The sequence below is a fragment of the Lepisosteus platostomus genome, chromosome 19 (assembly GCF_059453375.1).
Source record: "Lepisosteus platostomus isolate fLepPlt1 chromosome 19, fLepPlt1.hap1, whole genome shotgun sequence".
Classification (NCBI taxonomy): domain Eukaryota; kingdom Metazoa; phylum Chordata; class Actinopteri; order Semionotiformes; family Lepisosteidae; genus Lepisosteus; species Lepisosteus platostomus.
The window spans coordinates 13,865,149-13,885,697 of record NC_142629.1 but is presented as its reverse complement, the minus strand read 5'-3'; the positions used below and the strand labels follow the sequence as shown (position 1 = coordinate 13,885,697).

The following is a 20,549-nucleotide window of genomic DNA, read 5'->3' as shown; positions in this document are numbered from 1 at the left end:
GAGACAATCAATCCAGACAGCCAGCGTTAAAACTGGTATGAAGTTTACAAATAGAAGTTGTTTACTTGTTTATTTTTACAACATCTTTTAAAAATACAACTCTCTGTTTTGGATGTACTGAATATTTAAATAGCTCTGCGTACAGAGGAGGATGCCAGTACTTCATGAAAATCGTGACTCGGTTATGTTCTCATGTCAGAGAATTTATAGGAAGCTCGGGAGCCAATCAGATTATGGGGTTATTTATGAGATATATAGTTATATATGAGATTATCTCTTTTGTCCCTTTATTTCTTATAGCAGTTCCTGTTTTGCACTAGGTTTTAATATTTCAGCCTTACGTATTTCCACATTAATTCATTATAATCAAAACCCTTTTTAAGCCCCATGTGGAAAGGTTTTACTTAGTTACCCTTCATGAGTAAACCATGCTGCAGATATCACCTCTTCTATTTAAAAATCTCAAACCCGTCTCAGGGCCTGCATTTCTATTTGCCAGCATGTGGAGAAGATTTAAAAAGAGGATGGCATGTTAAAATGCTTTATGCCTGGTGCTTTACTTAATGTAATTTATTGACAAAATCCTGATGCTGTCATTCCAATACTATGTAAAATCTGAAACTTAAAAAGGTTCCTGATAACCAGTGACAGGTATTGAAACCAGTGTGTAGGGCATGAATGCAAAGCATTCAACTCAACTGAAGAGGACAGGACTGGGGGGAGTTTTCTTGGTGAATGCCAAAAGAAGACATTCTAAGACATTAGAATGACAATAATTAATATCCTTGAGCTTGCTAAGCCTTTTAACATTTTAACAGTTTTTTAACATTTTGAATAAGGCACCCTGGACTCAATGTTCCCTCTAAGCTGTGCACACAGGTTCTGAAATCAGCAGACATAGGAAATTGAACTGCGCACAAAAAATTCAATTCCAAATAAATATGATGATGATAAAACAAACACGGTTGTCAATTGAAAAATGCCAAATTGATCACAAGACTGGCTGAGAGAGGCCCAACTTGGCTGTGTGCATTATTATTGCTACTCGATCATCGATATCTCTGCTCTCGTAGTCTCGTACCTCCCTGCTCGACACTCAGTCTCTGTGACTGGGCTCGTTGAGTCGCTGTCCCAGTCCTTTGGATCTCTATGCTTCTATGAGGATGACTATATTAACAAAAAATAATTTCAGGTTTACAATTTCACATACACTCAATTTAGTGCGCACAAGGTTTTGTCACCGGGGAAAAATGTGCACAATTTGAAATGTTTGCGCACACAGGCCATTAAAAATGAGAGGGAACGTTGCCTGGACTGTGCATCTACCTTTAGTCCGTCAATACTTTTAAACTTCTGTGGTTCTTGATATTGTGCTGACATGTCACCTTGAATTCAGCAGAACACAGGCCCGCAGAGAATAGGATGAAATTCAGCAATGCTCCTCGTTCCTTGCAGACATCTGTCATCAGCCAGTTTTGCAGGAATAAGTGCTGTCTGTTGAAAAATGAACAAAGCACCAAGCTATTAGTTTTCCCAAACTGCTCTTACAAGAAACCAAGTGAGACCTTAAGTCTTGCAAGTGTGCGTGAGGGGTCTATCATTTTTAACTAGACACCCAATCATCACTTTCCTGGAGGGACTTGCAGGATGCGTAAAAAAAAACCAAACAGTTTTACAGTAAAGACAGCCTGTGTCAGCCTTCGAAAAAAGCCCAGTTGGATTTGACCATCTCTGGCGGTACGCTCCAGTTTTCTTCCTCTTGAGCTAAAGGTGTCGGAGACATACTCGGATCAGAAAGAGTTCGATCTGGATTTTCTGCAAATCGAGAATTTTCCAGGAATGTTTTTGTTACTTTCGTCTGATGTCAACTGGCGACAACATTTACTAGTTTCAATTGGAATCAATCTGAACTATCCAGCAAAAGTTGTGAAGTGAAGTCTTTCAGAACCTGGGAGGAATGAATTTCCTATATAGTCCTAGGGGAAATTTGCACTTACATTTATTGGCCTCACTGCCTTCTTAGCGGTCACATTAATCTCATTTTGAAGAGCCGTGCTTTTGTTCACACTGGGTTATATTAATCCTCTTAAGCTGTAAAAATACTGGAATCATTTCCAAAAGCAAGGTATTCTGGACTTTGTGGAGACAAGACTATAAATCTGAATGTTTTTTTTAATGGAGTGTACAGCAGCTCTTCTTCAGTTGAGAATGCCATCCCTTTATCTTGGGCAATTTACAGGAATCCTTGCTTTTTCAGCTGTCTGTGATCTGATATTCCCTAATACTGAAGAGATGGAAAATGTATTTGCCCAAGGGACTAGTGCAGTATAGGCCCTGAACTGACAGGCGGAAGGAACTGAATCTTGTCCTGAAAAGAGAAGACTACAAAGGGATTTTATCCCAGTATTCAGAATCCTCAAATTCATTAATAAAGTCAGCCCAACATTCTTCGGAATCGTGAAACATGAACGAGAGGACACAAGTAGAAACAATGTCGAAATGCCTTTAAAACCGAGAACGGGAGGCACTTCTTTGCATAAAGAGTTGTGGGTGTATGGAACAAGCTACCCAGCCATTGAAGCCGATGCAGATCTATTGTTGTGATGAGGTTTCACAATGGGAGACAAAGTAAAAGAGTGTGCCCTGCTCTCCCCCCCTCCAAACAAGGCTATACCCACTGACCTTTGCCAGCTGCCCAATGATATAAAAAAAATTGTCAGTGGTTGTAGCAAGTCATGGATTTACAAACCCAACAATATCAAATTCCAAAATGCTGAAATACCACACAAGAGCCTGGCATGGAATCTGCATGGAACATAGCGCAGCACCACACACAGCCTGCCATACTTCTCCTTTGTGTGTTGTTTGGATCTTTCACCCTTATGTGAGTCTCTGTGCACCCTCCTCGAAGAGACGTTTGTATGAACAAAAGAGGTATACACTGACACACTTCATTGCTGCAGGTCACCCTAGTACTGTTCTCACTGATCTTCCAGTATGCATCTCTTAGCACACCATTGCTGCATCTAAAAGTGAACACAGACCCAGGCCCACTTGAACTTGAACTTTACTGCCATATGTAACCTGTACTTTACTGGTACAATGGAATTCTTACTTACAGAAAGTCTCTCGGTTGTTAAAAAAGTGTAAAAACACAAAGTGCAGACAGCGCATCAAGACAATACACAAACAAACAGTAGACAATGTACAAGTAAACAAGTAAACAGCTTGAATGTAAACAATGCTGTCTTGTAAACAATGACAGCAGATGTACAATAAATAAGAAATTATAATGAGGCAGATGGTGTAGGGGCATGGCCAAATGTGTTCGCCAATCGCACTGCTTATGGGTAGAAGCCATTGAAGAATAAATTCACTTTAAGTGAAGTAAACTGTATGATAGGCGTGGGAGGTACTGTATGTCCTTCTTTTAGCCAGATTCTCCTGTATACAGCATGCACACTACGTACAAAGGTGCATACTATTATGGATAGAACTTTCTTTGACATACTGTAAGCTGTTCTGACCTTTCCTCTTCAATTAATCATATTGCCAATGCACGCTTATAACTCAAACGATAAGACAGTGAGCGAATAAATGCTGAGGTGTAGATATATCATGGACAGTTAAAGAAGCAGGCAAATGTCCCCTTTTTTGTTTCCTAGAAGGCGAGAACGCAAACTGCTCTCAGGGTTTTGCAGCTCAGCAACAGGAAAAGCACTGAGATGCCTGTTAGAATTGGTTTCTGATAAAATCCCCTCACTTTAGTCTATCCCTTACAGGCTCTCAAGAGCAATTTCAGAGGCTTTTAAACTTCAATTTAGATTACTATCTAAATTGGGTAGCAGAACAAGTCCCATCATTAATCCAGTATGTGTTTGCCCAGGTCTTTGCAGCAGGGAGACCTTCTCATTCATCAGAAATGTGATCACCCTGTTCCCTTAGCTCCTCAAGAGGCCTATCAAGATTCCTCAAAGAACAAGGCGTCAGCGCCAGAATGAAATATTAATCAGATAGCACCACTTGAGCAATATGCATGCACTCACATGACATTGCTGTCAGGCAACAGAGCCTGCCTCAGGCCACTTGTGCATGTGAGAGAATGCGACATTAGTTACTGCACGTCACTTATCTGTTTTTGTGCCAGGGTAATGAAAAAAACAAACATGGGAACGATCTTTCAAGTCATTTTATTGTTGATGTTGGAAGGGTGGGGGTGTGTTTATTGTTTCTCATAGCCAGCAAACCAAGAGCTGTGTAGGGGTGGCTTGTTCTGCTGTCTGGTTTGCAGATCATCTTTACATACAGACACAGGATGGCAGTGTTTTGCCACATACACTTTAGGCCCCAAAATGTTCCGGTGTTAATGCAGGTAGGTATTTCAATTTATATTGGTGGCTTAAAATAAAAGTTCAGGGAAAGGGATACTTTTATTACGACTTAATATACGCTTATAGATAATATTGTTGCCAATTTTTACACAATGATCTAGAGCTAATAAAAAAAAATATATATTTTCTTTAAAATCTATCCAGGGCAAACTACGGCGCACAACCAGTTTAAAAACTCAACTATGATTCAAGTTTAACCTCAAGAGGACGCGAAACGTTGGTCATGTGCGCATCACACTCACAGAGAAGAAAGGCGTCTGTGAGCTTCACAAGGCAGCAACTCAGCCAGCCAATCATTTTAAAGCTTTTTTTTTTCCCCCACTCAGTCGCCGGCACACGCCGAATGACTGTGACACAGACCCCAGTCCTGTAATTACTGTTTAATCCGATCCACATACTCGGTAAAGAAGACTGGCTTCGGTTATACGTTTTCGGAGTAAATGTAAAATCTTGTCAGCCTTTTCTAATATTCATAAAAAAACCAATCTGAAAATGACTTAAAAGCGCCACTTGTAAGGATTTTTAAAACATTTTTTCCTAGTAGCAGTTTAGGATTTTATAATAAGGAGACACTGTATATGCAACCTTCCCACTGTTGTCAGCCTAACCCGGATATCCAGGTTTCGTCTCAGGCGCTGTGTATTATGGGAAGTGCAGTTTTACTTTGCTATTCCCGAACAGCTTGTACGCATTCCTTCGATAGCGGGTGCACCTGGAACATAGAAAGCTTTTACGCTACGCCAGTAACGTATTGCTTTTCTTTTCCTTTTTTTTTCCCCCCTTCACGAATTCCCCTTCCTGGAGAGTGCAAGAGAGACAAGTCTAGTTTCACGTTATTTTTTTTAAGGCAGAAACTCAAGGAGTCGGGAGCAGGGGGAATGAGAAAGAAGAAAAACTGGAGAAAAACATAAGCTCTGAAAAAGGAGCCAAAAGGGACGATTTGAACTGGAAATTAAACTTTTGTACTGGAGGGTGTAAGATCCATACGGGTAAAGTTAAGAACCCGGCAATCGTTAGGTGTTCATTTTCCACGAAACCTCGTCTTTTCTTTCTAGCACCAACGCTGCCTGCTACAAAGGTAAGGCTATGTTTAATATGAGTATTTTTTTTTTATTTTAGGTGGTAGGTTAGTGCATTCAAGCAGTTGCAAACTTGATGATTTGCTGTCCACGACGGATTTGTAGTTTCCCGGAGACGCTGCTCATAGAGATACCGAGGGAGTCCCGTCCAAACGATATAGGTTACATACTGGGATGCGCTAAATAACAATCTCCACTCCCTTCGTCGATTTGAGAGTCCTGTAGTGAGGGACGCTCCAGCCACCTCAAATCGTTTTTGCTTAAACCAAGCAAATGTCCATTTTAACCAGTCCCCATGTACAAAAAGCAGCAAAGCCCAGTAAGTGCATATGGCGAAGCTGAGGTGTAATGCATTACTTGCCTCTGTAGCATGTGTCTTAGTTTTGATTAATCAGGCAGTGCCTGGCATTTATTTAACGGGAATGTACATTGGTATAGTACAACTGCTGAAGTACAATACTGATATGTATTATAAATATGTGCGGGGAAGTATAATGTTATATCCGTGAATCATGACAGACAACGCCGCCAAGCCCTGGCACGATTATGGAACTCCGATGTGATGGTACTGATGAAAATTTACAACATAAATTGTGAATTGCTTGTTGCACTGTGGACGTGTGATGTGAGGTCTCGCTCGTTTCTGTCTTTCTCCTTCGCTTTGACAGCCACCGCTGCTGCTAAACAAAAAAAACCGAAGCTCTCGCAGCCCGGGAGGTTTCTTAGTTCAATGTATTTCTTGGAAATGTTCGTTGTCCTCGCCATCTCGCATACAAAAGCGCCGCGGGAACTCGGCGTGTGTATTCAGCCAGACGAAAGTCAAGGGAAAGATGTTTGTATTTTTAGGTGCAGGTAAATTGTTGTTATGGCGACGGCGGTTTGGGGTCTTCGGGGGGTTCGCGAGTACGATATCTGCATTACATCGTCACGCTGCTTTCAGATTAACAATGCAGGGCAGTGTCGTTGTAACAATATGCATTTGCGAACACATGACAAAAATCTCTGCATGTTCATAGTCTGTATCTTCCCGTTAAGTTTCAGCTGCTAGAGATTCAGATTCCTGTGTGCCAGAGTTGAGTTGGAAGTAACGACGTCAGTGTTTTTAACACAGAAATAAATAAAAATGATCTCTAAGAAGACAATTGTGTCATACCTGCCTTGAAAACCGAGACTGACCAGTATGTGTAAGGTGTTTGGTTTTGCTGTGTTCAATGGTGTTGATTTTGGTATAGGCCTGGAAGCTCCTTTATAAAAACCAGGAGTAAAAAAGCACTACCAAGGACACACACTTCAAATATTCACTTTTGAGGCAGGGTTAACATACATTGAATAGCACACCGCAGCACAAAGCGGAGCAGACACAAACACCATTCACTAGGAACAGCACCACCCAAGAATTAGGTGTATTGAAAATGTTCATCGAGTGTTTAAGCTACAGTAACTTGTGGGGCGTAGCTCACTGGGCTTAGGGCTAAATGTACTAAATGTGCCTGCTCTGAGTGAAACAGCCCTGGCATCCGTGGGTTATTGTGCCCTTTTTGAGCACAAGCAGCTAAGGTATGAGTCTGTCTATGGTGCTGTGGACAACCTGACATTGTTAGTGACGGGGATACAAAACCTAGAATGTCTGAACTGCAGTTTTGGTTGACGTCCATATTTGTGGAAAGTGCTGTACATCATGAGTCACATGACTTGAGGCTTGCTGCAGCTTTAGTTATGATCCGGTGTCATGTTTCAGAAACTGCTCACTGTCCTGTATAGATGTCGAGAGAGACTCTCCCCGCAGATTACCAGGAATTGGGTAAAAAGCAGGTCGAGCAACCTGTGACTTCTTTGACTCTGCCAGGAGAGAGAAGGTGCCATTCTCCACCCAAGGAGCCTGGCTACAAACCCACTGTCTTTATGGTGCGTGCCCTGATTCTGAATCCTGACTTGGGAAGCCATTTATCTGCCTCGGTTAGTAAAAAAAAACATCCAAAAGGTGGGTGTATACAAGTTTTCTGTCCCTGATAGCTCAAGGCAGTTGAGTCAACTATTAGGATATAATGATCCATTACTTTTTATCCTTGTATGAAGTAATATTTCTTACCTGTAGGAGCAAGCCAGAGGCTGGGCTGGATTGAACTGTATGTGGTAAACAGTTGTCTTAAATAGTCTAGGTCTATTCTACGAGCACGGAGGTCACTGGTTAATGCTATGAAGCCTTGTGATCGGTCCTCTGCTGTGATCCAAAGCCGCAATATTGAAACAGTGGACTCCCTGAATGTTTTCCTGCACGTGTGGGTGAGTCATCGTCAGAGGCCTGGTTGCGATACAAGCATGTGGGGTTGTCCCTTTTGGCAACATGGTCGTAGTTTGTGAAGTTTGTGCCGAGGGATTTTCTCACTACCTTTTGGGTTATTTTGAGACACATCCTAGGCCACAAGAGCCGTTTCTTGCCTGTCAAGCCGCAACCACTTATCCTGATTTCCAGCATGGTGCTCCCCCTTTGCTGGGGAGGCTCCAGTATCATGTCATTCCTTTCAGCTGGAATCCCGCTGACTTCAATGGGCATCAAACTCATTTAAAGTAAAGCAGTTACAATGCTGATGTAGGCGATGCAATATTAAACGCAGTACTACAAGGGAAGAAGGGTATTTCTTTCTGGTTCTGCTCCGGCTCGTTCGCTTTTTAGGTGATTTTGTGCACCCGCTCCCCGTTCCTGCCTCCCTACAAAAGCCGCCGTTCCGTCCCGCAGCAACCTGGGGCGCGAACCCGGGTCTCCGGCGTAACGCAACAGGGAACCAACCGGGTGAGCTAAAGGAGACCTCCCCCAGCCCGGGCAGCCGAGGACCCTGCTACGCGCAGGGAGGGCGCTGACGTCAACACCCGAGCTCCGCTACACCCTCCCCTGCTGAACCTCGCCTCGGCGAAGGACACTCCGCACTCCCGCCCGGGTCACGGCACCGGTGCGATCGTCGCGGTTCCGCGCGGGCTCGCGCCCTCCGCCGCCCGTTCCGTCCCGCAGCAGCTGGGGCGCGGACCCGGGTCTCCGGCGTAACGCAACAGGGAACCGGCCGCGTGAGCTAAAGGAGACCTCCCCCAGCCCGGGCAGCTACGCGCAGTGAGGGCGCTGACGTCACCGCATCCGAACTAGCTCCGCTACACTAGCCTTGTCCGGGACCTGGAGCGCCTGGTTCCTTTCCCCAACTTTTTCCCCTACCCAACCCTTCGCCGGATCCCGCTCCTGCTCTTAACTTTGTCTTGTTCGTCTTGGATTGATCACCCGGCTCTGGGCATTTGCCTCCCCACGGATTACCCTTTGGACTGTTCGCCCTGGACCGGACCACGCCCCCCCCCCCCGTTCGTCTACCAGCCCCGTTCCTTGTCTCTTCCCTGTGTGTGTTCACTCCCTTCCGGATTGTGTCGTCTGCATAGGGTCCTGAAAGACGCTTCGTAACAGTACTGGACTAAAAAAGACTTAGAAAACCGAGAATCATTGGGTTACATCAGTGCCCCAGGCTACTCGGCATAAACCAGGAATCTACCCCTTGCTTTTATGCCCCAGCTGTTCATCTGTGAGACGGACTGTGTCTCATCTAGGAACAGGTGGTCTGCCACAACAGGTGGCCTCTAACAGAGACTCTGCCATCCTCTTGTGTGCTTTTTTTAATTTAGGACGCGTGTTTCCTAGCTCGCAGCTACAGTGTAATGTGAGTGCGTGTGACAAGTACCCCCCAGTCACCTGCTGGTGCCAGTTTGGAAGCAGGAGATGGCATCGTGACTCGAACCCTAATGGTTATGTAGCCTACATGTCTTTTTATTACTGGGACAGAAATTGCTGCCGATATGGGGAACATGTGGTCATCTTGCTTTTTTGTTTTTATGTTTTATTCTTGGTGGTTTCACAAGCCTTTGCTTTTATTGCCTGCAGTAAGGTTGCTCTGCAGGGCTTGTGGTGGCAGCAGCATGAACCAAGGTGATCTAATTCTGTGACACTATCAGGTATAAAAGAGGACATTTTAAATGGCTCAGTTCATGAGGAAATTATAATATCAGTGCCTTCATATATTATAGGAACAACTTTACTATAGTACATGTGGTTACACTTTACAGGTAATATAGTGGTCATCTGCTAGTGTTGTTATGGACGGCTAAAAGCCACCTATGGGGCATAATGAATGTAAAACTGACACTAACCAGCTGTCACACCATCTTTAAAAGACGGCACCCTGCTCTTCCAAAAAAGCAGAAAACCTCTCAACAACTAAAAACCACAATTACAAAAAACCACTTGAAAGATCTGCTGTTTAAATGTTTCATTTTGGCTGTTGTTGAGCATCCTTTTTGGGAACCACAGTTTATTGTTATGATTGTATGTTTTGTTATTCTGATTGAAAGACAATTTGATTGTAAAAGATACTAGAATTCCGACACTCCGTCAACAAGTATGTGTGCCGTTTCGAGAAGAGAGTCCCAGAGGTGTGCAGGAAAAGAGTTTTGTGTTTCCACATTCCACATCTCTTGCGAGAATACCCTATTTTGATAGTTGAGAATCTGTACAGCCATAAGATGAAATCTGAAGTAGGGAGTGATAATTACAGTTTTTGAAGCCTGACATGCATATTTATTTGTCTTTAGTATTCCAGAAAACCTGTCAGAATGTTTTTTTTTTAAACTGTGCTGGTATTAGCACAATGTAGCGCCACCAGTACATATTTAAAAATGAAAAACTTGCTTGTTATTCTGCTCAAGGCTCTGTGATGGCACTCTGGCAGAAGGATTTCCAGATAATGATGCTAGAAGGCAAAACCTCTGGCCAAAGGGTGGAGAAGGTTGAGTTCACTCCAGTACTGAAGGAAGACGGAACTGATAAACCCAAAGGCAGATGGAAACACGGCAATTGTGAAAGCCCACTGGAGTTTGTAAAAAGAAATTCCTGTGCGCTGCATATATATAGTTTTTGTAAGTGAGAATTTAATTTCCTGCTTGGAAATGCATGACCTGTGCCCATCCAGCTGTGAAATGCTATCGGAAATGAGGATGCAGTGCCTGATCGATTGCAGTGGAAGGTGATCCACGAATGCAGCTGCCCACTCTGAAGGATGCAAAGCCACTGTCGCAGAATCTTCTACTGGTGACGAATGAGCCCTCGTCTCTAAGGTGGCTGTGTTTCTGTCCCTTCCTATACTGTAGCTTTTGTTTTGAGAAGGGCAACCTGCTGCTTTTCAGATGGGCAGGGAGTCTGTTCTCATCCATAGCTGTTGTTAACTGTACACTGTGCACCAAGCTGATGATGCTCTGCAATCTCTGACGCGTGGGCTTTCAAATAACCTACTCGTTCACCGGGGTGCCTGAGCGTTTCTGGAGCTGACTCGACCGTCCGTCATCGCCTGCAGTACGATGCAGCTCCCCCTGCCGAACAAAACACAGGGTCATCTGCAGGCGTTCGGGTATTTAAGTTCAAGAACCTCCCTGTTGCTTACTTGCGTGGGTCGCCAGGGTGGCACGGCTGCTACCTGGGTCCTTTCCTCTCCTGGTGTCACACCTGTGGACGTCGGCACAGCTGTAGGGGAGGTGCAGGCTTGATGTGCTACAGCAGTCGTTCCCTCATGGCGCAGTGCTTCTGGCGGAGTCATCGGACAATCAATCAATCAATCAATCAAAGTTTATTTATCAAATGCACAACAATCCAGCGTGCAGCAGGAGCTGCTGGCATAGAAATGTCTGTTCTCGGACGTCTGCCTGAGTGGAATTCCTTTGGGTGAGGGGTGCAGCTGTACTATCGCGTTTCGTCCTATTTTTAAAACGAATAAAAACAGTTTATAACAAAGCCACAGCAGCGTAGCAGTATGGAGGTGACAAGCCAGCTAATGACACGTCTTCACCCTTAGCTCTTCGTGCTAGCCTGGCGGTGCCTAGTTTGTTTGCGGGCGGCTCATGTAGTTTTGGTTTTGCGCACCTCAGAGTGAATTCCCCCAGAGAACAAGTGTCCAGAACACTTGTGATTAAGCCCATTTTCTTTCCATTTTCACCTGTTAAAACCATGAGTCACCCAGCTGTGGGGGGAGGCTACAGAGTCACGTATTTTTTTGTAAAACGGCACAGATTCTCCAGATACTTTGTGTGTAGTTCTGTTTTCAGAGTTGTGCGTCCTTCATGTGATTTATTCCAGTAGCTTAGACTTTGTTTCAGGACTGTTCCCCCACCTAATAGGGCATGATGTTGAATTAACCTTTATTGCTCCTAAGGGGGTTTGTCTTGCAAACCAAGAGTTCATTAACATATAACATTTACACCAGTTATACAGTACAACAGTAAAATACCATATTAGTCCAACTACCAAGACCAGATAGAAATTTAGCAATCATACAGATGATTGGTAGTGGCACGCCAAATGGTAAGCCTTGATAGCTATATAACATGCTTGCGTTGATGCAGATACTCTTCCGAAGAAATGTGAATATATATTATAAGTTTAATTGCCAAAGGGTAGATAATCTTGGCACCCAGATTGCATGCCATTATATTACTTTAGTATCCAATAAGTGAGATACCTAATTGAGCCTTAATTGTTTAATTAACCCGGATACTGGAATTAGCTGGGACAAATACTTGAAACGGTGGTAAAGTTGTCTACCCTGATGGAGGCAATGTACTAAATGTTTTAAGCTGTACTTATGTGACAATCATATTTCCTCTGATATTGTTGAATAAATGCTAATTAATCCTATACACGACTGGAGAATTAACGTCTTTAAAATGGGCTGTGAGCACATTTTTTACAACTCCATGAGCTTCTACAAAGTACAAGGATTTAAGTTGGACGGATGTAATTGGGTTTCCTTTCCTCTTTAAAATCGTATTATTAGATATGTTTATTAACTCAGTGTAGAATGTGTTGTATACGAAAGTATTCTCCATAGTTGTGAATACCTCTGACAAACTGCCATCTGTTGAAAGAGATTGCGTACGCGTAGACAATCAGTTTGAAATATTGAATAAATGTTAGTGGTATGTATTTTTAGTTCCGTGTGGGTTTATCTTAGTTTTTGAAGTCAAACAATTGGGAAAAGTCGTACTCTTCTGCTTCGCGGGACGGAATGGTCCGGCCATCACAGATGCTTGGGGGTTTCCAACAAAACCTAGCGCCCGGGAGGAGATTTCTGCTGGCGGGAGAGAAAGATCCGAAAAGGTGCTTTTCTTGCCTTTTCTTTCTGCTGCAATCCGACGCCACGAACACGCCTCGGCCGTTGCCGTGTGCCGCCTTTTCGGAAAATTGGATCGAACCCTCCTGGGCAAAGACGACGCCCGCCGCAGTTTGGTGGCTCCAGCGTTAATGAGACGGATTTGATCGCTGTTGGTTTTCCCCTTTTGTGCAATTAAAGTGACGTGTCGTCCCTGAAGCTCTTTAAACGGTAGATCAATGCGGCCGTAAGTGGAACGCACGTATAATTAACGCCCACTCCCTCTTGTTATTTTTTTGGGAGAGACGGAGACCGGTGAGACGGACGCTTGCGCTGACCCGTGGGCCAACTGTCAGAACTGCTGCCATCACAGTGGAGGGCTAATGTGTCTCTCGAGTTCCTGTGCTGCTGATGGCAGGAGGCACGACAATGGGTGAGGACTCATTAAAAGAAAAGAAGAGGAGAAAAAGCGATTCTTTTTCCTGAGTTGGGATCGCTGCTCCTCTTCTCTCGATATTTCCCCTTCTCGATGTGCAGTCGCCAGGTGTACAGCAGCTTGAACTGGGGAGGTGTGGGGGGGTGGATGAGGACCAGCATGCTTTCCTCTGACACGTCTAGCCACTGGCCAGTTGACACACTGTGAACTCCACTGTCTTTACAGGACAGTTTGTTCCATGTGGAGGCGGGGGATCGTCTTTCACTAACAGTGCTGCCAACTCACAAGTGCTCAGCGTGAGTTGGGGGGGGTCTCCTTTGCATGCCCCCTCAAGGTTACCCAATGTAGCCAGCTCTGCATTGCCCTCGCTCACGATTCTTGATCTCATTTGGCCCCTGATGCGGCTCAGTTCCAAACTAGCAACGTCTGACCTGCAGTATAGGGCTCAACCTGCATAAACTGGATGAACCGCATGATGTATATTAATAAGAACTCTGTAGAAGCTTGAATTCCAACACAGAAAGTACGTCATTGTTTTTCTAGAAGGGTTTGTGCAACGATATTTTTATCCACGCCGAGGCAAAAATGGTTGGCACTCCAAACACGGAGCAAGGGTGTGTAATTCTTCAGAAAGCAACAATCACTGGTTATCAAAGCTGCCCACCCTAGGAAAACAGTTTCACAGTTTTCACAGCACATCTGGTTTGCTGGAGAAGGACCAATGTGGGGTGTGGTAGGATATAGCACAAACCGAGACTCTCCTGTAACTGCTGCATTTTCGGTGAGGGAGATCTTTTTTGATCGGCCCACGTTGGTGATCGTATTGCAACACACCTATCCATTGCAGGGCAGTACGTCTGGTATAGTAAAGTAAAGCTTCTTAGTGTCATTGATTTTCAGTCAATTTCACAAGCTGGGGGTGTGAAATTCAAGCAATTCGGGTACACCAAAAAAATAGACCCTGCACAGTTTACACACATTTGTGGAATTATGACGGATCCCTGCAGTGGCTGAATTTGTACCGTTTTGCTTATCTCAGAGTGTTTTGACAGCAGCGAGAGGCGGCATGCGATTTCCTATCGGTAGCGGGTAACAGTAGCTCCTGTTCGTAGCAGCTCAGAGCTGCTCCCCCTCAGCACACGGCAGACACTCTTTGCTTTCGTTCACATGGGGACTGGCTGACAGATAAGGAAGGAATATCTGTCGCCAAGAGAGGAGAGAGACTGTCTTACAAATGCAGAGGGACGGTTGAGCTGTAATGGGCTTTGATGTGTCTTCCTGGCAGCCCGCAAGAAGACTGCTAACAACCTTAACCCCTCAAATCGCCGGCATTGAAGCTCACTTTGGCAGCTCCAAAGAATACAAACATAAACAGTGCAGTGGTATGCATGTGGCGCTACTGTAGATGTCCTCCAAATAGTTAAATTCATCAAACAAATGTTAGAAACACTTGTTCTGCAGTAGTGGCTCCCAGCCCTGCTCCTGCGGGTGCTCGCTCCAGCCGAGCTCTGAATCACCGGTGCCTTTCATCGGTCCACTTGCTTGCTGAGACTTGGTCCCGTTGGTTGCGTTTGGCTGCCACATCTGAACAGCACCAGTTCTCATTCTCATTCAGCTTTTTTCAAAGAGCCAAAGGCAATTGGAAAAATAAAACCTTCCTCAAATTCACCGATCAAAATCGCTTGGGCTACAGTTAGGAACTGCTTTGGAATAAAAGCTACGTGATACAGGGGTCACAGGGAACCAGTGTGTTGGAGCACTGCTCTGCAGCAGTAATGGGTATTAATAATATTAATAATAAGTATTGCTTACACTTATATAGCACTTTTCTGGACACTCCAGTTAAAGCGCTTTACAGGTAATGGGGATCCCCTCCACCACCACCAGTGTGCAGCCCCACCTGGATGATGCGACGGCAGCCATAGTGTGCCAGAACACTCCCCACACACCAGCTATCAGTGGGGAGGAGAACAGAGTGATGAAGCCAATTCATAGATGGGGATTATTAGGAGGCCATGATTGGTAAGGGCCAATGGGAAATTTGGCCAAGACGCCGGGGTTACATTCCTACTCTTTTCGAGAAGCGCCCTGGGATTTTTAATGACCACAGAGAGTCAGGACCTCGGTTTTACGTCTCATCTGAAGGACGGCGCCTTTTTACAGTATAGCGTACCCCATCCAGGTACTGACTCACACCTGCTTAGCTTCAGTGGACTGACAGGTTGGGTTGGGTGGGTTGTTTAAAGGATGTTTGCATTCTGACATTTCCGAAACAGTACGAGAGACAGAATTAGGCTGGGAGCACTTGCTTGTTGAAGGAAAAAAGAAACTTACAAACTGTTGCAACAGTACTTAAAGTGTACGTGTAAGTGTACCCCTCAATTTTCTCTTATTCTGCAGATGGGATTGCACTGTGAATAGTCCATTCAAAGAAGAGTGGTTTCTGAAGAGCCTCAAATAATTGTTTTTAAAGTGTGTAAGATGTTCAAAATACACGAAGAGGCCCTTTGAAACGAAAACCTTAGCACTCTGTCGGCTTCTGAGAGAAATCTTGACAAAACCACAAAAGGTCCTACATCCTCATGCATCTGCGAGTTCAGAGTTTTATTTTTGTGTCCTTAATGTAACTCTGGCAGGGAAAATGGTCATTCTTGTTTTCCAGGTTCTGTTAAATATGAATTCGCCAAAGCAGCAATAAAGATATCAGGGATGTTGGGTGTACAGTACTTAGATCCTCTGCCTCCCAACCCCCTTTCTCACTGACATGTTATTTCTGTGAGGTTTGACCTAAATGTTCTGAAAGCTAGTGACCAGATGGGTGTCTCTTCTGATTTTTTTGGACACTTCTGTTATATCAAGTTCAAGTGAATTGTCATAAATACCCCACTACAAATGAAATGCTCACTTGCGTGTTATCCTCACATGACAAATGACATAACGTTGACATAGACAATGACATCACAGTTCTTGGAGACAGGAATAGGGTAGCGGCTATCATTTTAACCAGCATTCTGGGAGCAAAACAACTTTTACAGGTTTAGTAGCTCTAGTTAGGAGGCTGTATTTATATAGTGGATTAAAACTGCCAGATCGTCGTGCCATTCGACATCTACAGTACCCCTGAAAGAAAAATGCTGGCTGCTTCTTTTGCCAGTGTTGCTAGTGCCATGTTATTAAATGGCTGTAGCTGCCTTTCCCTCTGAATGGACGTCGTTGGAGGAGAATGACAAATGATTTTCTTCAAAGGCTAATCAATCCTTTGGCTAGGGGTTAGCCGAGAATTCACACGCTTGTAGGCCTGTGGTGCTGGCAGCAGTGACTGACAGATGAAATGCAAGGCAGCCCCATGCCTAAATTCACCTGTGTGCTGTGCATCTCTAAGGGGGGCTCCTGTTCTCACTGAGGACACCTGCCTGTTTGCGAGGGGCGTCAATGGGCATGATGTGCCAAGAGGCCAGGCTCAAGCCCACATGGCACAATACCTGACTGAACGTTCAAGTGGACAGTGGTATGACTCCTGCTGGTGTTGATGGGCACTTTCAAGTCAGAACCCACAGCAGTTAAACTAACAAGCCTTTGTTGCAATGAACTAGGCATGTGTGAGCTGTGGTATCCAAGGGGTTTGTTTGATTGGAAGTTGAGTGGTTTATTAAATGTATTCCTGTTCTCTGGCTCACTGCTGGTGAAATCACACCCACAGTAAACATAGGTATTAGGTTGCCTCCTCTGAAAATGATACATTTTGTCCCATGTAAATGAGAGAATGTAAAATAACTAAATGATTCATCTCAAAATGCTTTTTTATATTTTTATTAACTATGATGTTGAGGCTTTGTGTCTGCATATTGTTTGGATTTTTTCGATTGGATGTGCCTACTAAAGCTATAGATTAACGTCTTGGTCCTTTGACAATCAAGGCGTCGTCATAAACGTTTAAAAGTAGGAAAAGAAATGAGATAATTTGTTTTGTGAATCTGTCGGCAGAATTGCACCTTTTTTATACGTTTAAACGAGGCCAATCTCAATTTGCAGTGTGCTCTGTGTATCCATGTATAAATAACATCGGTTATCTCCGGAGGAACTCGTTGTTACCGTACTGGCACAGTGTTTCACACCGGGGTTTTAGAATATTAATCTCAGTGTGCTCCTAATCCCCCAAAATAGGAGTAATCCCTTATGCGCAGTGAATCGGACCGCACGTACTGTCGCACAGACGACAGACGGCACCCTCCCCGTTTTGGTGAAACACGTTTTTTCCTGAATGAAAATACCGCAGCCGTGGCAATGTCGCTTTAAAATGTGATGTCAGTTGTCGTTTAAAAAATGTGCGTGATGATACAGTAACCTTATACTGAATGGAGATGCTGTGCTCTCCCCCCCCCCAACTCGCTCTAACCCGGCTTTCTGAAACCCGCCGAGGCGCATGCGTGCTGTTGACTCGCAGCAATTCGCTGGTAGGGGCACATCGCATCTGCGCTTGCAGCCCTCATCTGAAAGGAGGGGGAACGAAACCCAGGGAGAAAATCAGCTATAATACACTGAAATCACCCCCCCCCCCTCCCTCCTCCTCCTCTTCTACCCCCCCCAACACTACCACCTCCGGTGCAGACCCACACAAATCAGCCAGGAACGGGAGCAGCGCAGATTGGAAAGCTGTGTGGTGCTTTAGCGGCCAGAGGGCCAGTTGGGGAAGAAATGTCTCTCCTCTTCGGCATCCTACTCGGGAACTGTCAGAAGAAAGTAACAGGATGTACAGCCGGGAGAATTAATGTTTCTGGGGGAATAACGGAGCGAATGGGGGCCAAAGACGGAGCACTGCAGCTTTAAAAAGAGGTTACTGGGTTTTACTTGTATTTCCCGGGACACTATTTGACAGACGAGGGCTTCGGCTTATGTGCAGCTGACCAGGGAAAGTGACAGTGGACCGAAGTGGAGTTACGGGAACAGCCTGTTCGTAAGCGGACTCAAAATGCCCCGAAAGTTCAAGCCAGGACGTCGATTCGGAGAGGAAACACAAGTTTTGCATTAAAACCAGTCATATGTATGTATGCATCTGCGAGCCATCGCATGAAACAAGTACGGAAAGGCGTTATCCGGAAAGTGAGCGCAGAGGCGGCCGTGACATCGGGGCTGTAGTTAGCAAGTGGCGGCGCATGTCGGAATGGGGGAAGAGAAACTTACCGGTACAACTCCGACCGGGTTGTTTCGTCGAAGTGGCGGCGGTCGCACGTCGCTGAGGTTTCTGTCGTCCCCGGCTCTTCAAAAATAGACGCGAGGGTGTCGGGTAATATTTCACGCCCCGGGGCTCGGTAACCGGCCGGCATAGCAATCTGCGCAGGAGCTTTCGTACAGTACGCAAGACCCCGACTAGCCTTATACCGCTGGGCTCGGGTTGAGGAGTGAAGTCGTATGTTGGAAAGATTCAGGCCGCTCTCGTTCAAGTCTCCGCAGACCGAGCCGGGACTGTGGGGAGTCGCTGTTTGCACACCGTCATTGGGGGTACCGTTAGTACCCAGTTTGCCTCGGAAGTGTCTGTTTATGCCAGTGCTGCGCTGGTAGGCTTCCCTTCTGCTGTGGTCGACCCGCTCCAGCGGTAAAGAGCTGTAGGAGCTTGAATCGCCGTTGAACTTGGGTTGTGCGGAAAGATATTCCCGGGAGAAGACAACCAGAATCGGAGCGGTTTACTCCCGACACTTTTCGTCAAGACACTTTATCACAAAGAGTTACCTTAACACCCATCCCCCGGCTGAAATGACACCGGACGCGGTCATCTGAGCGGCGTCACGGCGGCTGTCGCTCGGACTGTGCCCAGAGCCCGAGACTGCCAGAGCTGAGCCCGAGTGGGACGGGCGTCGTACTGGACGGTAAGGGTCACGCAAGTGTCTCCTTCATGCCGGCTGCCGCAATTCCCCGAAGGCGGAAACGCATTCAGATTTCTTGAAAAAGTGACTTTGTCTTCTTTTTTTTCAAACGGATCTCCCCGCCGAACAATCGCACAAGAGCAAGAGTGCAAAACGAATAAATCCGAGCTGCGTGTAGACCTGAATTCTACATTTTACCGGGGTACAGTCGTGTAGTTCGAGAACTTCGCAGTTGGCAAAGTGGAATCTGATGCCAGAGCCCTGCGAACTGTTATTGAAGGCTCTTTCGGTGGAAGTTTGGCGTTTAAATAATGAGATGTTTTAAAATGCGATAGCACAATCAATACGGCAGCTTAGTTTTTTTTTCCCCCACAGCGTGGGACGCTTATAGCTATATTTCGTATCGATTTTGTGACTGGTTTCCAGGATCTGGGTTTTCAGATTAATTTGTGTTTATGCAGAGTGATCTGCTTGAAGTTTCCAGTCAGGCACGCCCGAGCGTGTGTGTGTGTTTATTTTTCTCCATTCTCTCTGCGAGCAAGGCGGCAGCTATCCAAGTCCCACAGCCGGGGCGCGGTGCCGGACCTGGGACCCGGAGCTCATCGGAGGGGTTTCTCGCCGGAATCGGACGGTTCTGAAATTGTGGAGTGTTTTTTCATTCCCCCCCCTCGATGCTTTCCGACCTGGGCGAATGAAGGTCATTTCCAAAAACCGTGTTAAAAAAAAAAAGGAATCGCGATTGGAGAAGGTTTGTCAGCAACTTGCGCGATCTAGTCGCGCTGGGAATGTGATTGCAAGCCAGCGGACACCCTTCTGCAACACGGACTTAGATTTTTAAGCAGAAGGCAGGGCCAAGGTAAACCCGGTTACGGACAGTTGGATTGTTTTGAGTCACTCGGGGATATTATTCCTCAGTCTCTCCCGGAGATATACAAGTGTTGCTCCGGCTGATTTGTGGCTCAGCTGTCAGCAAAGCTCTCCCGCTCCGGAAAGATCAAGCTGTCCAGCAGGATTGATCACACCTGCTCGTCAGTCTGCTTTGAGTGCCTTATATCAAGCCCTCCTCGGGTCGGAGCGCAGCGAGAGACGGAGGATTTGAGTTGTCCTGCCCCCGAGCAGGAGAGGAGAGCCTGCAGTTTTTTGGGGGAGATTGGTTCTGATGGGTGTTGCTGTCAAGTTGCTTGATGTCGCACAAAAGGAGAGAGCGTTGATATCACAGATCTAGTAAGACGTTTCCCGTGTCTGGAATTCCACGAAAGAGATACTTGGCCGACCCATGTGTCCTGTTGGATTAACTGTAGAGCTTTTTTTCAGAGTACCGCTGCGCAAGAGGCCAGTTTTTCTCTGTGTTCGACAGCAGGGAAGAAGACAACTTCTTCATTTTTTTTTAAATCTCATACATGCAAATAAATCTTCCTGCCGTTTCCTGTTTGTAACCAGTATTCATTTTGGTTTGCTCCTTACTGGAACCAACGTGAAAACACTTGGTTATTGTATGTTTTCAATAGCTATTGGAACAGCATTTCTCTAAAGCAATCGAGCACAATTTGACGAGGCTGCTGCCGAAAGCAACGTCAAACTCTGTGGAACAAGAGGGTTCGCCTTGTCCTGTGCTG

General features: G+C 45.4%; 1 protein-coding gene and 1 long non-coding RNA gene across 3 annotated transcripts in view; one reads left to right on the top strand and one right to left on the bottom strand.

Moving 5' to 3' along the window:
• Positions 1-43: 43 nt before the first annotated feature.
• Positions 44-18,374, bottom strand: LOC148645171 (uncharacterized). The gene is made up of 3 exons (XR_015928421.1): positions 18,254-18,374; positions 10,936-11,075; positions 44-1,494 (listed from the first exon to the last, which is right to left on the bottom strand). It is a non-coding gene; the product is annotated as an uncharacterized LOC148645171 (long non-coding RNA).
• The window catches only part of capn15 (calpain 15), an 85,236-nt gene continuing 69,708 nt past the window's right edge, over positions 5,022-20,549 (top strand). The window contains exon 1 of one of the 2 annotated variants that reach the window (XM_088612697.1): positions 5,022-5,469. The gene's annotated coding sequence lies outside the window, so the exon portion shown is untranslated. Of the gene's footprint in view, positions 5,470-15,496; positions 18,937-20,549 lie in introns of those variants that run through there. The other variant, XM_088612696.1, reaches the window with a different exon arrangement.